Source organism: Rousettus aegyptiacus, unplaced genomic scaffold (assembly GCF_014176215.1).
Source record: "Rousettus aegyptiacus isolate mRouAeg1 unplaced genomic scaffold, mRouAeg1.p scaffold_m13_p_7, whole genome shotgun sequence".
Taxonomy (NCBI): Eukaryota; Metazoa; Chordata; class Mammalia; order Chiroptera; family Pteropodidae; genus Rousettus; species Rousettus aegyptiacus.
The window spans coordinates 39,530,372-39,546,945 of NW_023416310.1; the positions used below are offsets into that span (position 1 = coordinate 39,530,372).

General features: G+C 42.2%; 1 pseudogene; it reads left to right on the forward strand.

Annotated features, from left to right (window-relative positions):
• The first annotated feature begins 10,990 nt into the window (after positions 1–10,990).
• Positions 10,991–11,553, forward strand: LOC107519872 (annotated as a pseudogene).
• The last annotated feature ends 5,021 nt before the right edge of the window (positions 11,554–16,574 follow it).

Consider the following 16,574-nt stretch of genomic DNA (forward strand, 5'->3'; position numbering starts at 1 on the left):
GGTAATTTCTCTCATGACGTTTATTTTATTTTCTTTTTAATCAGCCCTTGTGCATATTCCCTTCCTCTATAATTTCTATGCAGAAATCCCATTATGGTTTCTATTTGATTATTACTTATCATTGAGTGGGGTCCACTACTGGCTAAATAACAGCATGACAAGTGGGGAAGTTGGGGAGATTGGAGACTATCTAGAAGCCTTTAACTTTAACAGGTTTTGCTGTCTCAAACACGCTTTCAGTTATTTTCTTCTCTTCAGGGACTATTTCCCTTCAGTTTTTTGGATTCTGGAAATCCATGTGGCTTAGAATCGCAGGCTCCCTGTGGTGCAATCTGGTGGTGTCACCACTTCCTCCTTCCCCTTTGCATCATCCTCTCGTGTCTCCCTCTCTGGAGGTGAGGTCAGCAATGTGGTTCCTGTAGCTCCACCTTTTCTGCCACTCTGAGGTATGAATCTCACTTTCTACAGGATCTTCCCCAGTCTCTGAAGGCAGCCCATGCTACCATCTCTCACAGATGCAGTAAACCTTTCACCATGGACCTTTGGAAAGATCTGGGTCCTACTATGGGTCCAGAGAGGTACCTGGCATCTCTTTCTTATTCCTGTTCTGGTTCTGTTCCAGCAGGTTTGCTTCCTGTTCTGATTTGGTGCTCCCTTTTCTCATTGAAAACAGAGGCTTCCCTCCTTACAGTTTTTATTTTGGGGGGACTATGTTCAATGGGTTTCATAAAAGGAGAGTGCAATACATATTTTAACAGGAAGTTTCTTATTTAAAAATGCTAACTGATATTATAATAAATCTATTTGTAGCTTGGAAATATTTATCTTTATTATATTTCTATGTGAATATACTATAAATTATAAAGAGGAAAATGATTTTTCCACTTGTTTATGTTTCTTTTAGTTTTAAAAATGTCTTTGTTCATATCATGAATAGTACTCATTCGACTCTGTTTCTTTTCAAAATGAAGATATCTTTACTTGTTTTGATTATAAAAATAACACATGCTCATTGTAAAATATTAAACAATACTAAAAAGAAAAATCACAGTGAAAATCATCTGAAATCCCACCAGCTATCCATAAACCACTACTGAGTTTGTGTGATCATCTTTTGAGACATTTTCTAAGTATATATAAATGTATCTGTAATTTGACAGAATGGGGTCATATGCTACTTTATAAAGTTTTAAAAATTGTATAAGTTCTGTGTTAATACATTATCATTAGAAGAAATTCAAAGGAAGCAGACAAGCTCCTTATGGTCCTCTCTTCATTCTCTTCCTCTCAGGAAAAGCACTTCTCTTAGACTTTCAGGTCTTTTTCTATCCATTTACATACATATATAAACATGTAGTAACACACATGATTTTTGAAAATTTTAGATGATTTGAAAATTATTACAATTCTTATTCACTATTTTATTTTTTGTTACTTTTGTGAATAAGATCTCATTTTTAATTAAAATTTCTAATTAGTTCAAAGGAATTATGCTGTATTTTGAATATACACATTATCTTATATTCATTCACTTTACTCAACTGTTTTTTTAATTCATATGAAGCCTCCTCATGGCTGCAGTGGTTGGACAATCATTTTAGGTGGCTGCGGTAAAGGTAGAACAGGCAGGACTTCTTGGTTATTCCTATTTTTAATAATAATTCTTATGCTTTGCATTACAGATATAGCCAGCTCTGTTTTAAATAGCTCTATATTTTGTTATTGTAATATTTTTCTATTCCTTTTTTTTTTAATGAGAAGTGGTGATTGAATTTAATCACGCTGTTTCAGCGTCTGTTGAAATGATTGTATTTTTCATCATTTAACCCAGTGATATGAGTGGTCTTTCATTTTCATTATTAATAATAGTTGCCTTTGTGTCAAACCTTTCAATAATTCTTGGGATAAAGCCTCTTTGGCCTTAGTGTAATGTTTCCTCTAATATAGAAATTAAATCTATTTTATGTATATTTTAATATGAGATTTACACAGGCTATATCTGTGGGTGAAGAGTCCTTAGAGCAGTACTACTTAACCTTGTTCTCATTATTACCCCCTTAAGGAGACTTTTTAGACATTCTTTTTTCTTAACTGTTCCTCATGTCATTTTAATTCTACAGATATACTATATATCTGTATATGTATTGTGCGTGTATCTGTACTTTCTACATTAAAAAAAGAGTGAGATTTTTTAGCACCCTCAAGAACCAAATTGCTCTCCTGAAATACATGGAGATATCTCTCCATTGAGAACATATGACCTATAGTCCTTATCTGTGCATTTTCTTTATTAGATTTTGAGATCAAGCCTCATGTAGTTTTACATCTTGGAATCAAATATGCAATAGATCACACTTTTAAAGGTTTAGAAACTAGGTATGAAATGGCAGAGATGCTTTAAGGCCAGTATATTTTATTGAAGAACAAGTCTGTCCATTAGGTTCTCTCTGATCATCCTATAAAAATAGACAAAGAAATACATTGGACCTGTGTCATCACTAAAAAAAATCAGCCCCAGAGCCTTCCAATCCCAATTCAGTCTATCCCTAGAGAGTTTTTACCAAACAAGACTTCATAAAATGTAGCCTACAGTCCCTTTCTTTGCAGCATCAATCACAGATAGGCCCTCAGCATATGAATCAGAATATTTGTAACATCTGATGGGTAAGGCAGGATATAGGACAGGAGAGGAGACCAAGGGGTGAGGGCCTAGAATATCCCTAGACCCCAAAGCTATATGCATTGCACATATGGCCTTAGGAAGAGAACATGACAGCCATGGAGAACAACACTCCATTGGGGCACCTGCTTGTCAAACCAAAAATGAAGCCAAGAATTGACAGTATGGTAGCTGGGTTTGAAGTCAGAGAGAAGTGGAGGGCAAAGTTTGGACTTACAGGGTGAGCTATAGATTGTGATGTATAATGAATGTTAAAGTGCATAAGGGTGAGGGCCTGGGACTCTGTTCTCAAAGGCTTATTTTGCCTGTTGCATGTGAGGCCTTTGGAGCATCAGTCTTATTATCAAGAAACAGAACTTCATGATTGCCATTTTTTAAGGTAAGGTAATTGGCTTTGGAAAGTTTGGGAGGATTTTGCATTCATCCATATTGTGGTAGACAAAAATATGTGGTGGCCACCTAAGGTGATGTCTGATGAGTAATGCTCCTTGAGTGGATAATCAGTCCCCTCCCATTAAATACAAGTGGAACACGTGACTTCTTCTAACCAATATACCATGGCAAAGGTGAGGAGATGTTAATCTCTTGATTAGGCATGACATATGGCTAAGGTGATGGAATGTCATTCCTTAATTATGTTTGTTACATGACTGTCTAAGTAGACTGGAGATTCTCCTGTTGGCCTTGAGGAAGCAAACTTCCATATTGTGAACTGCTTACAGAGAGGAAAGACCACATGGCAATGAACTGCGGTTGGCCTTAGGACCTGAGGATAGCCAACAGCCAAAAGTCAGTAAAAAGTTGGGTTCTCAGTTTTACAGCTAGAAGCAAATAAATTATGCCAAAACCAATGAGCTTGGAGGCAGATTTTACTCTAGTCGGGCTACCAGATGAGAACATGATGCAGCCAACATCTTGATTGCTACCTGTGAAACTTTTAGCCCAGGACCTAGTTAAGCTGTACCCAGACTCCTGAGCCATGGAAACTGTAAGATAATAAATATATGTTGTTTTAAGCCACTGAGTTTGTGGTAATTTGTTACACAGCAACAGAAACCAATATATGTATGTATACATATACCTGGATAGTTCTGGTTGAATAACTTTCTACATTTCTTCCCCTTTCCCAAGTTATTAGTTTAATATTTATTAAGTGAAGTTTGGACTTTCATATTGTAAAAAAATGTTCTTTTCATTAATATGTTCAAATCTTATTTGCATATGCTTTTAAATAAAATGTATTCTATTTTCTTATTTAAAAGTTTTTATATATTGGTTGGTATCTCCTCTCTCAATTCAAATTTTATTGAATTATAGCTTTACTTTTCAAATTCTTAGCTTTTGATTTTATTTATTGAGCCCAGTGAAATTATTTTTCATTTTCAAAATTATCTCCTGTTCTTGTCATCATATTTTGTTCATCCTTTTTAGCCTGGTTTGTCTTCGTATTCCTTTTCTAATGTCTTCAGTGGAATTCTTTCTAAAACATTCTCTTTATTAACCACCAAAAAAGAGGAAATTTCAAATCATAAAATTTCCTAAAAATACTCCTCTGAATACATTCCTCAGAGATTACTGTGGCATGTTTTAACCATCATTGTTTTCTGAATAAACTCCTTTTGTGTTCTTGATTTCCTTTCCAGTTCAGTTGCTGACTCAGTAAGAATTTTTAAATTTCCAAGTAGTTAGTTTATTTTTATTTGTTTTGGTTGTTACTTTATCTTTAATTCTAGTTTGGCCAGAGAACATAGAATGTACCATGTCTGTTCTTTTTGAACTACTTGAGATGATGTTTGTGACCTAACATGTGATACATGAGACCACACAGGAAGTTGCCATGGACAGTTGGAAATTATACATAGTACAAGAAATCCATTAATACTGTCTCTAAAATACTTTTTCTCGGAGTCTGGGACAGGCTCAGGGGCTGAAGTAGGAGTTGGGGAGCATCCATGGACGCGGTTGGTAGGGGGACTTGTTCCTGGCTGAGCTAGGAAGGCCACTGCTCAGACAACCAATGGGTGTGTTGTGGAAATAGAGAGAGGGATTAGTTAAGAGAATAGCTGGTGTGACAGGCCATAGAGATGGGGACATAATGTGTCACCCTGCACCGGGAGGCAGGGGTCCAACAGTAAACAAGCAGAGAAGTCAAAGAGGGGATCAAGAGAGAGATGTGAATCTTGCTGAAAATTCCTATATTATGTAATATTTGGGTTGTCTACACACGGTAGATTCCTCTGGTGCTCTCTTCAGACTAATAAGAGTTTAGAGCTGTGTCTAGTGATCAACTTCTGTCTTTCCTGGTAGAGAGGGGAAGGGGACACCTTTATAAATGTATATCCTGCTTTTAGGCAAATAGAGGGAAGGCAGAGAGCTTTTCTTGTATTTACTTCTTCTTAATTGCCTTAAGCCAAAACAATCCTAATGCCAAAGTGGCATATTTTAGGGGTGGCATATTCTGATACCCTCCAAGATCAAGAATAGCATGCTATAGCGGAGCATGAAGTTAGGAGAAGCCTGAGTATTGATAACATCCACAAGCTCTGCACTGGCCCTGGGGGCCTGCCAGACTTGTTGTTACTTAAGAAAAATATTCCATTAGATTAAGCTGCCATATTTGTGCCTCTATTTTTATGCAGCTGAATTCAAGCCTAATCGAGGACAAGCCAGTAAAATCTCTTACTTTGTTTTTCTGAAATGAACTTTCCTTGTATTTATACCCAATTATGATTTATGTATTTTATAACTATATTTTGGGGTCATCTATATTCAGTCTTTTTAACATTTTATTATTAAACGTGTCTTTTCCATTACATGATGATCTTTTTCATTCTTTGGAATACTTTTTGCCTTTATTTGGTAGGGAGTGAAAAGCAAAATTATTTTGTTTCTCATAGAGGAGAGTTTAAAGTTCTGATTGTTGATAGTTATAACTAAATATAGAAAAGAAAATGTTCATTGTTTACTTTAAGTTAATTGCCTATTCCTGATGAAAAAAATGTGACTTATGTACTTATAAGACACAAATAAGCAAAAGATATAATGGAAAAGAGACAAGGAAATATAAAAATTAAAATGAAATATGAAACCAAGAAATAACTAAACATAACAGTAAATGAATATAGTCAAAATTCTTCTACTAAAAACAAAGAGCCTCAGTTCAGATTGAAAAACAAAACAATCCATTAGTAAATTAATTATGAGGCATACACAAATCTTTCAAAACAAACAAACAAACAAACAACACCCAAACCCAGAAAGTTAGATAAATATTTCTATCAAAATCAAACAAAAAGAAGGGATAGGAAGATTTCCAGAATCATTAGTGACTTCTGAGGGTCCCCCTTAACTCCTCAATCTGGTTCTCCCACAGAGAGGGGACCACTGCTCTCAAATATCAGGGCTCTGAGTTGTGATGCAAAGGGTTCCCTGGAGGCTCCAGTTGTAGTGCATACAAACCTCAGTGCACAAACTTCAGTGAGGAAGAAACACAAGGGTCTGTTTTCCTAAAAGCAACTGAACTTTGTACAGTCTTGCATTCCATGGAGCTGTCCTGATCATCTCAGCCATATGGGGTCTGCCCCCTTTTCCTTTAGTTGTTTAGTTCTAGAGGACTTCCTGTGACATGGGGGGACACAGGGTCACTAAGGACTGGGTGTCATCTCTCCCCTTCTGTACCGCCCTTCAGTGCCTGTGAATCACGCTGCCAGGCCATACCAGGCTCTGTCTGTCTCCACATGCTGCACACCCTTCTCCTTTCTCTGAGGTCTTGCCACTTCTCTGAGTGGGCTTCTGTCAGGAAACTGAGGCACAGGGCCTCCTGCTCTCAGATCCTACGTGTTCATTTGGGATTTTGCTCTCTCCCTGGGGCTCCGCCCGGGACAGAGCATTCTGAATTCTTTTGTCCATGCTCCATTAACATCTAAGCCAGAGGTAGCAAATAAGTAGCACGCGGGTCATATCTGGTCCAGGATATATTTTATCTGGCTCGGACAATATTTAAAGATTCTTTTGAAAAGATTATGGACATTTTTTAAAATGAGAACTTTAGCTTTTAGAGCCATCTACCAATTTACAGGAAATGCAGAAGACAGAGGAGTATGTTAAATGATGCCAACAAAATCCAGACTGGGAAACTCTAAACCAAGAAATACTCTAAACTAACAAATACGACCGACGCAAGCGACAGAAAGATGGGAAGGAAACCTATAGGTTAAAGGAAACTTGAAAACAACAATCACTTGCAATGTGTGGACTTTGTTTGGATTATGTTTCAAACAAACTGTAAAATATAAAATAATACAAACATTTGTGATCTTTGTGAGGAAACTATAAATGTTAACCCTGACAGGCTATTTTATGTGAAATTATTGGGGTTTATTTAGTTATGGCACTTAATCGTGGTTAGAAACATGAGTCCTTATCTTTACAAAGAAAATGGTGAGTCTGGGATTTACTTCAAAATAATTCAGGATGGAGGGATGTGGGTGGGGTTATAGATGAAACGAAACTGGCCATGAGTTGATAATTGTTAAAACTTGGTGATAAATCCAAGGAGACTCATTATACTATTTTGCCAATATTTAAGTGTTTGAATTTTTTCACAGTCACATTTTATAAATGAGAGCTTCCACATAAAAATTCTGATTCTGGGTTCTCTTGAAAAAAGAAAAAAAAAAAATAGAAAGATCTGATAACACTAGGCCAGACCTCTTCACTGCAACGACCAGCTGGAGCCGAGAAGTGTTACAGGAAGGCACACCCACCATCGAGGGAACACACTTGTTTCCCAGCACCTGGCCCACTTCCTCTGTCTATGCTCTCTGCCTCAGCCTGTCAGCATTCTGATTTGCAACCCACTGGACCTTCGCTTTCCTTCCTTCTAACAATCCCCTTCACCCGGCCGAGCCACTGTTGTTCATGTGGAGCCTGGCCAAAGGCGTCACTTGTTCTTGATCTTTTTTGCCCAAATCTTTTTTTCTGTGCCATATACCCTTTCGTCCCCCCCCCCCCCCACCGAGAGTCCAGGATTTTGAAACTCAAAAGCCAGAAGGAAACGCTTCTCCTCACCCCACCCAGTTCCTGCCTTCGGCCATCAAATCCTTTCCCTGAGGGCATCAGAACAGAATAACCTAACACTTTGAACAGGGAAACAGATGGGCATGGGAAGGAAAAATTGTGGAAAATTTGGTTAAGATGTAGATATAGGTCATATTCCTATCAAGATGGCAAATATTAAGAAGTTGGAAAATCTCAAGTCCTGCCAAAGGTGAAGGAAATCAGACTCTCATGGCGTGTTAATGGCTGTAACCTTTCTGAGTGGCAGTTTGGAAGTGTCACTAAGTGAAATGGGACACAGACAGAGTCTACAACCCAGCACTTCTGGACACAGAGCCCAGAGAAACTCTTGCCGAGGACCCAAAAGAAACGTGTGTGAATGTGTTATAGAATTGTTTGTAATGACAAAGATTTAGAAATACTTAGAAGTTTATTAATAGTAAAGTAGATAGAGAAAATGTGTTCTCTGCAGACAGTGAGTACTATTCAGCAGAAAAAGGGAATGCTCTGGTTCATATTATATCAACTTGGAGCCATCTCAAGATCTCATAATTTGGACTGAAAAAAGTGAGAAGAGAATGATGTGTATATCAAAAGACGACTGAAGCATATTTTTAAAAATATGCACAAAAAAATACCAATATTGGACCTGGATACAAATAGAAATGTAGATTAGCAGGACACACAGAGTCACAGGAAAAGTAAGAGGAGAAAAATGAGATTGGGGGTGGGTTAAGGGGTCAAAAAAATAAAGTAAAATAAAAAAGAGCCCTGCACATACAGAGATGGTGTGCCTTGAACCAAGGAGGATGGCTAATTCTTTCTGAGCACATGAGGTTTTAGCAAACAGAAAACTAAACCAAAACAAAACATCAGTTAATATTTAAAATATTAACCTAATGCATGTGGAAAGATAACTCAAGTGAATGGCTGTGAATAATCAGAGGTCTAATGTGTACCCAGAGGTGGCAGAGAGGCTATCACTTGGGCCTTTGGGCAGAATGGAACTAGAAGGTGGCCTCGGGCAGCTCCAGGGGAAGTCAGGTGTCCTAGAACCTTTAGTCCCGTGGGAATCTCTCCAATCACTGATCTCATTCTGGGGTCACTTCATGTCGTAGCCTTGAGTCTCTTTAAACACAGGCATTCAGCTTCCTTCCAGAGCTGTTGAATACTCTCAGGGAACTTGATAGGTTACAAGATTTTCCCACAGAGGTTGTCACCATTGGGGTAGTTTCAACCTGTTATTAGCTTCAAGCTTCTCCAGCAAAGTCATAATATCCTGGGAACAAATACTCCTCCAGCCCCCCCATTTTGGGTGCCTTCAGTACAAAAGCTATTTCTCAAACAACATGTTACATGACTGAAACTAGAACTCTCCATGTTATTTTTCTTGGGACATGGAGGAACAGGGGAGAGTGGTTCTGGCCAACAGCAATGATTTTGCTTGAAGCCCAACTCATGGGGAATGAAGAGGGGAAAGATGATGAGTTATTTGCTCTCTCCTGAACTCGTCCTTCTCTCTCTTTTTCTTCCCCTCCCTCCTTTCCTTTTACAAGTATATTCAGTGCTGAGTATGCACCAGGCACTGTGCTAGGCACTGTGTGGTTAGAATTGCTGCCTGCTCTCAAGGAGGTTCAAGTCTAGTGGTGAGCAAGTAGTGAGTGTGGTCAAGCACTGTAGAACTTTGTGAGGGGTGAGGGTGCTTTGAGACTACAGAGGTGAGCAGCTACATCAGATGGCAGGGTATCAGGGATGGCTTCTTGGAGGCAGTGCTCCTTGAGCTGAATTTGAAAGGATAAGTGGAGCTAACAAGAAGGGGAGTAAGGAGAGAAAGGTATTCCTGCTGGAGGGGAGAATATGTGCAATGGCTGGGAGGCGCAAAACAGCAGAAGCAGTGGGAAGCTTTCAAGTTCATCATATTTGAATTTGAAGCTTAGGCAGGGCAGGGCTGGGGGGTTACTAGAACTTCACTCATGGCCTATCTCCTCCCTGAAGCCTGCAGAATTGCCCCAGCCCCATCATGTCCCCCTCCTCTTACAGTCATATGTTTCCCTACTGTTATTATTAATGTTTTTGGTGTGACGGCTTCATTTCCCAGTCTTGACTTGGAGAGGGGCCCAGGTGCCCTGTGTTTCTCCTACCCAATGCCTTTCATATGCTTTTACTCTACCATGGAAGGGCATGACTCACTCAATCTGAGTGGGTATGCTGTTCAGTGAGGAGGCTGACTAAGGCAATGGGAAATAGCACCAAATACCACCCCAGTGCCTTAGGCTTTCAATCTGAGAGGCTCCTGCCAGGGTGTACCTGTATGGGGCTGACATCTGAGCTAGTGCTCAGGTGAACATTCTTCTGGGAGGGAGAACTGAAAGTCTGTGGCAGCCAGCCTCTAGGATGGTCCCCACCTCCTATTTTTCATGCCCTTGTATAGTCTCCTCCCTCATCGTAGCAAGATTGGTCTGTATGACCAACAGAATACAGCAGAAGGAATGATATATGTCTTTGAGGCTAGCTGAATGAAGACATTATATTTCTACCTTAGTTTCTGCCTTGGACTGCTCACTCCGGAAGAAGCCAACTGCTATGTTATAAGGACACTCAAGCAGATCTATCGGAGGTCCACGTGGTGAGAAATTAAGGCCTTCTGCCAACTTCCATGTGAGGAGCCATCTTGGATGTACAACTTCCAGCTCCAGTTGATCTTTCAGATGGCAGTAGCCCTGTTCACCATCTTGACTGCAGCCTCATGGGAGGCCCTGAACCAGAACCACCTAGCTTAGCTGCTTCCAAATTCCTGGCTCTAAGATTCTCTTAGGGATGATATGTATTTTTTTAAGCTGAGAAGTTTCAAGGTTAATTTGTGACATCATAATGATAGATAACTGACACGAAGCACTTGGCAACTCTGAGTGGCTTTTCCTTTTGCATGTTTGGGCAGGCTTCTTGGCTGGGTGTTTGCCTCCTGTGACAGGCAGAACTATTAGGGCTCCTCAAAGGTCACAGCCTCCATTCTTTCCCTCACTCCTTCTCCCCCTTTAGGCACTTACTTCCCCTGAAGGGACCACCAAAGCAACGGCAGACTAGAAAGAAACCTCATCTGAACTTCCTTTCCCTGACTACATGCCACGACCCCACCCTACCACTCCCGGGAGGTCTCCAGTCAGGGAGGCACTGACATTGGGCACCGGGACATCTCCAAAGAAACTGTAAACAAGCCTCATCAGTACTGCCTGCTCTCTGTGCTCCACAGCAATGCCCCCTCCCCGACATGCCACCCTCCCCCCCCCACACACACACCCCGCCCCGGCCCAGCCCGATAAAGCTTGCAGGCTGAGATACAAGGCCAAGGAAGTTTATGTCATATATCAGATTCTTGTGCACCATGGTGGTTGCAAATGCCTAGTTCCTAAGGATGCGAAGTACAGCAAGGCTGTCCATTGTGGCGTTAACCAGTTAAGCTTTGCCCAAAGCCTCTGTCTGTTGCTGAAGAGCAAGGTGGACGCCACCATGGGGCCCTGAGAGTCCTGAATTCTTACTGGGTTGGTGCCGGTTCCCCATACAGATTCTTCGAGGTTATCCTCATCGATCCATTCAGTAAAGCGATCAGACGGAACCCTGACACCCAGTGGATTTCCGAAGGCTCGCCAGACCAGCTCACAAGCACAGAGGGATGCGAGGGCTGACACCTGCAGGATGCGGGAGCTGTGGCTTTGGGAAGGGCCACAGTTCTACCACACTACTGGCGGTCTGTTGGTGGTCCTTGCCATGCGGCCTGGAGAAGGTACAGTACTCTCCAGCTCCACCGTTACCGCTAATCAAGTCATAATAAACAATGACACCTAATAAACAACATACAACAGTGAAAACAAAACAGGTTTCATCAGAACCTTGCATCCTAACCCCAGCAAAAGCCCTAACCTGCAGTTCGTTAAGTTGGTCTATAAACTTTTACCTCTTGTTATTTTGTGAGCTACTCATTACTGCTTGCACCCACGCTCAGTGTGTGTACAAACCTCATCTTTCCGCCTGTTAATCTATCTACTGTCACTTAATCCACATGCCCCTCCCCTCAAACCCAAGTTGGTAGAGCAATGTGTTTGTTCCCAACATTCTCAAAGGAGTCCCCAGAGGCTTTCAAGTGGGAAGTTCTGGAGCCCTTTGCACCAAGTTTTGTCTGGTCAAATGAACTTTTACGAAGAACAGCCACCTCTGTAGGAGAGATGCTTCAGGGGTTCACAGCCCTCTCACTCCAGGAACGCACGGAAATATAACTGCTGGACCTTGGGTCACAGAAGGGACAACTACCAATTTATGGAAGGCCACGTCTCCTGGGCTGCAGCAGCTTCCTGTTGGGTTTTGGCTTATTTAGCAGACATCTAGTGCTTGCTATGTGCCAGGCTCTGTTCTAAGCACTTTATAAATATTAAGTCATTTAATCCTCATTACAACCCAATAACCCTATCAAGTAAATGCTATCGTTGTTTTCATTTTTCAAATAAGGCACAGAGAAGGAAGCAATTTGCGCAAGGGCACACCGTGAGTGAATAGCAGAGCAGGGATTCATTCATACCCAGACAGCATGGCTCTGAGCTCTGCCTTAAGATGGGAACTGACCAAAGTCCATTCAGTGAGCATTCTCTGCCTCTGGGACACTGTGTCTTGGCCAGGGCTCCTTGGGGCTAGACAGGGCAATGTGTTTTGGTTCTGGCCACGGGAATCTCCGAGATCTACATCCACACAAGGCACTATCTCCTGAGGAAGGCAGGCCGCATACTCACCAGGGGAAACCATGGATTTGGGGGTTGGAGGTGGGGGAAGAGGGTGGGGGGTGGGTGTTTGCTTTCCAAGGCCAACCTCCGTACTCAACCCTGAGGGTCTGCCTGACCCCCGCCTTGGGCAGGATCTGACCACACTTCTTTCTGTTTCCTCAGCTGAGCTCAGCCAAGCACCTTTGGGGATGCCCTCTTATTTCCCCATCTGCCTAGACCAGTGGTTCTCAACCAGAGGAAGTTTTGTCCTCTTGGGGTCATGTGGCAATGTCTAGAGAGATTTTTTTTAAAAATTTTTTATTGTCATAACTAGAAGGCTGCTATTGGCACCTAGTGAGTAGGGGTCAGAGATGCTGCTCAATAGTCTAAACTTTGCAGGACGACCCCTCAGAACAAAAAATTACCTGGTCCAAAATGCCAACAGCTCCCATCTCACAGCCCTGTTCCCTGACAGGTTCTGATTCCAGTTGGGGTGATGGTCCGGGGTCCTGCTGGGGCCGCATGCATCCTCACTTCAGTACCTCTTAGAGGCCACAAAGGAACATTAACAACTCAGTTTGCACTACAGCTCCAAGTTCTTATAAATAAAATAAGGATTTTGAGGTACTAACAAATATAGCTGAAATTATTTTGTATCGGGCTCTATACTAAGTGTTTTACATATTTTATCTCATTTAATTTTCATAAATGTGCCTTAGGTGCTATTATTATCCCTATTTAACAGATCAGGAAACTGACCCTTATAAAGAAAGGTTAAGTGACTAACTCACCCAAGGTCACACAGCTAATAAGTGACCAGGTTTCTAGCCTAGCCAGGGAGTCTGACTGGTTCTGATACACATATCTAGGTAAAGTAAAGGTCGTAAGTACCAAGGGAGAGCCTGCCCGAGATCAGAGACTTCTCGTCCTCCCCTGGGACGGAGGGGTCAGCACCATTCATTCGGTAGCACAGTTGCAGCCAAGACTCTCTGAGCTGGGCAGACAGCAGCTTGACCTGACCTGGTTCTTAAAAAAGGGAGAGGAATAATAGAAGAGTTTGTTTTAGTACAGACACAGTTAAGACAAAGAAGACCAGGCAGGGAAGGGATGGGCGACGAAAGGAGGCTTAGGAGCTTTTTATTTTTTTATTATAGCACGGTAAAGAATGGGAGGTTTGTTTCTAAGCAGTAAATACCCTCCTTTGATCCCTCCTCTGCCTATCAGAGATAAAGGAGTCACTTAAGGTCTCAGAAATGAATGATTCCAGTATTAGTAATTCTCACCACACCTTCCTCCAAAGTAGCTGTGTCAGGATTTGACCAGGTTTGGGGAGGAGGTGGGACTGGTGGGGTGAATTCCTGCAGTGACCAGATGCAGTTTGCAGAGATGAAGTCAGCCTTAGCTCTCAAGCCAGAGAGCAGTTAGGCAGACCCCAACTTCTGGGCCCTACCTTCCCTGTCTTTACCTTCTGGGGCCCTGTTGATTCCTGACTCCACTGAGAGGGGGTGGTCCTGCATGTTTTCTGAGTTGCAGGGCCATCTGAAAACACTTTAGAGGGCTTTTGGTGCAAAGTTAACATCTGACCCTTCCGCAGGCTCCCTCCTATTCAGATTCACGAAGAGCTTTGAAGTTTTCTTTGTATGCGTGTTTTCATAGCCCTGATCCTGCTGTACTGGAATTAGCCTGCAGCCCTGCCCTATCCCTGGAGATTTATTCCCAAACTACAAAAAACTTAGAAAAATGCTTCAAGCTCCACCCACCATCTGCAAGCCACTGACTGTTTTTCCCTTAAGCTAAACTACAAAAGAGACCTCAGAACCCCCACCAGGAGACATTCTCTGCGTGTTTATAGTTTCTCTAGAGAAACTAGAACCAGATCTGAGGGCTGGAGCTTCCAAGATATGTGTTTGAGGGTGGTAGAAGGACATGGTTAGGGCGAGGGTGAGAGAACAAGATAGTCCCTGCTGGCCTCCCAAGCCCAGGATCGGGGTTAGGGCCATAACAGTAGAGCCCAGACTGACGAAATGGCAGGTGGACTTCGCCTTTCTTGTCATATCCAATGAGCCACCACTGCACCTCGTGTAGCCAAATAGCAGTCTCGGGATCTTTATCGCTCTGAGCTTCACAGGACAGACTGCTATTATATTGCTCATGCCCACCAGAAAGTCAGTATTGAAGGAGGAGGAGAGCAGAGATAGAATAAAGACAGAAAGACAGATTGGGAGGGAAGAAGAAAGGGAGGAAGCGGGGACGAAGTGAGAAGGGGAGCAGAGATTCCCAAATCAGCCTGAGCATTTATTTTAAAAGCCTGATTTGCTTTTCAAAGACTCTGAACAATAATGCCATCTTGTGTCTATTATGAGGAATTACAACCAGATCTACCTCTCCTCCCTCCTTCTCTCTCTCTCTCTCTCTCCCCTCCCTCCTCCCCCTTCCTCTTTACTTCTCTTCTATATTCCAGAGTAAGATTTCTATATTCAAGGTTCTAGAATGGCACCATCCAGAGGCGATACCCACTAGAGTCACATATGACTATTTATACTTAAATGTAAATTAATTAAAATGAGGCAAAATTTTAAATTCACTTCCTTAGTCTCACTAGCTGCATTTCAAGTGCTCAACAGCCCCCATGTGACTAGTGGCTACTGTGTTGGAGGAAACAGAAATAGAGCATTACCATTGCTGCAGAAAGTTCTGTTGAGCAATGCTGTTGTAGAAAGTTCAGACTTGTCATTTAGTGGAACAATATAAAAATTCAGAAGAAAAATTGTTTAGAGCCTGCTTTCTACCTTTAGAGTGGCCCCAGGTTAAAGATTTAAAGAGCAATTTCCTCCAAAGGACCTACCCCCCTCCCCCGCCCACTGTTAGAGATGGCCTAAGCAATCTCTTGTGTCATTTCATAGAGCTGCTTATCCTGGAGCCACAGCCCTGAGAAGGTCTACGAGAAGGGACAGCAGCGATAGCCTCAGCAATATAATGGCTGGGGACAGTATTGTGTTTTGGAAAGAACAGTAGACTGGGAGCCAGATAGGCCTGGGTGCAAGTCAAGTTCTGCCACTTAAGCCTCTCTGGACCTCAGATTTCTCATCAGTCAAATGATTCTTCTACATGGTCCCCGAACTTCTTTGCACCAGGGACCGGGGCTCCTATGAGAATCTAATGCCCGATGATCTGAGGTGGAGCTGAGGCGGTGATGCTAGCGCTGGGGAGCAGCCGCAAATACAGACGAAGCTTTGTTCCTTTGCTCATCCACCGCTCACCTTCTCCTGTGCAGCCTGGTTCCTAACAGGCCAAGGACTGGTTGGGGACCCCTGCTCTAGACTTTTTCGGTTCTACCAGGCTATGACCTGCTAGAGTTTGATGACAGCTAATGTCAAACCAGGAAGGAGGCATGGAAGGAACAAGCCCTTGGGCTCTGCTCACTCATGATGTCTGTAGCTGCAGGGGCACAAGCCATGGATCTTGTTAATCCCCACTCCTATGGACCTGTCCCCAAACACACACCAAACTCTGTACCTCTTCCCACATACCTCTCAGGTGAGTCTATATTTGCCCCATGAAACATCTGCTGTCTGGTGCTTGCTTCAAACCCCAATTTTAAGATTCATTCACTCTTCAACAAGAACTTATTGAGGTTTTTATGGGCCAGGCACTGTCCTAAGACCTGGCGACCTGCCTGAAAATAAAAACATCTTCATTTATGCACCTGACATTTTAACTGGGGAGACAGATATTAGACACATACATACCTAGTATAATGGGAAGTGGTAATAAGTGCAATGAAGGGAAATCAAGTCGGGGAATCGTAAGGCTATTTCAGATAGGGTAATTCATCAGGCACAACTTTTATGAGCAGGTAACACTTGTGCCGAGGCCTGAATGCAATTAGGGAGTAGGACGAGTGGAGATCTGAGGGAAAAAGGAATTGCAAATGTAAAGGAACACAGACTGAGGCTATTGCTGCTGTCCCTGCAGTCCCTTCCCGTAGACCTTCTCAGGGCTGTGGCTCCAGGATAAGCAGCTATATGAAATAACACAAGAGATAATCTAGGGGTCTAGGGTCTGTAAATAGACCCAGTATTTTATAT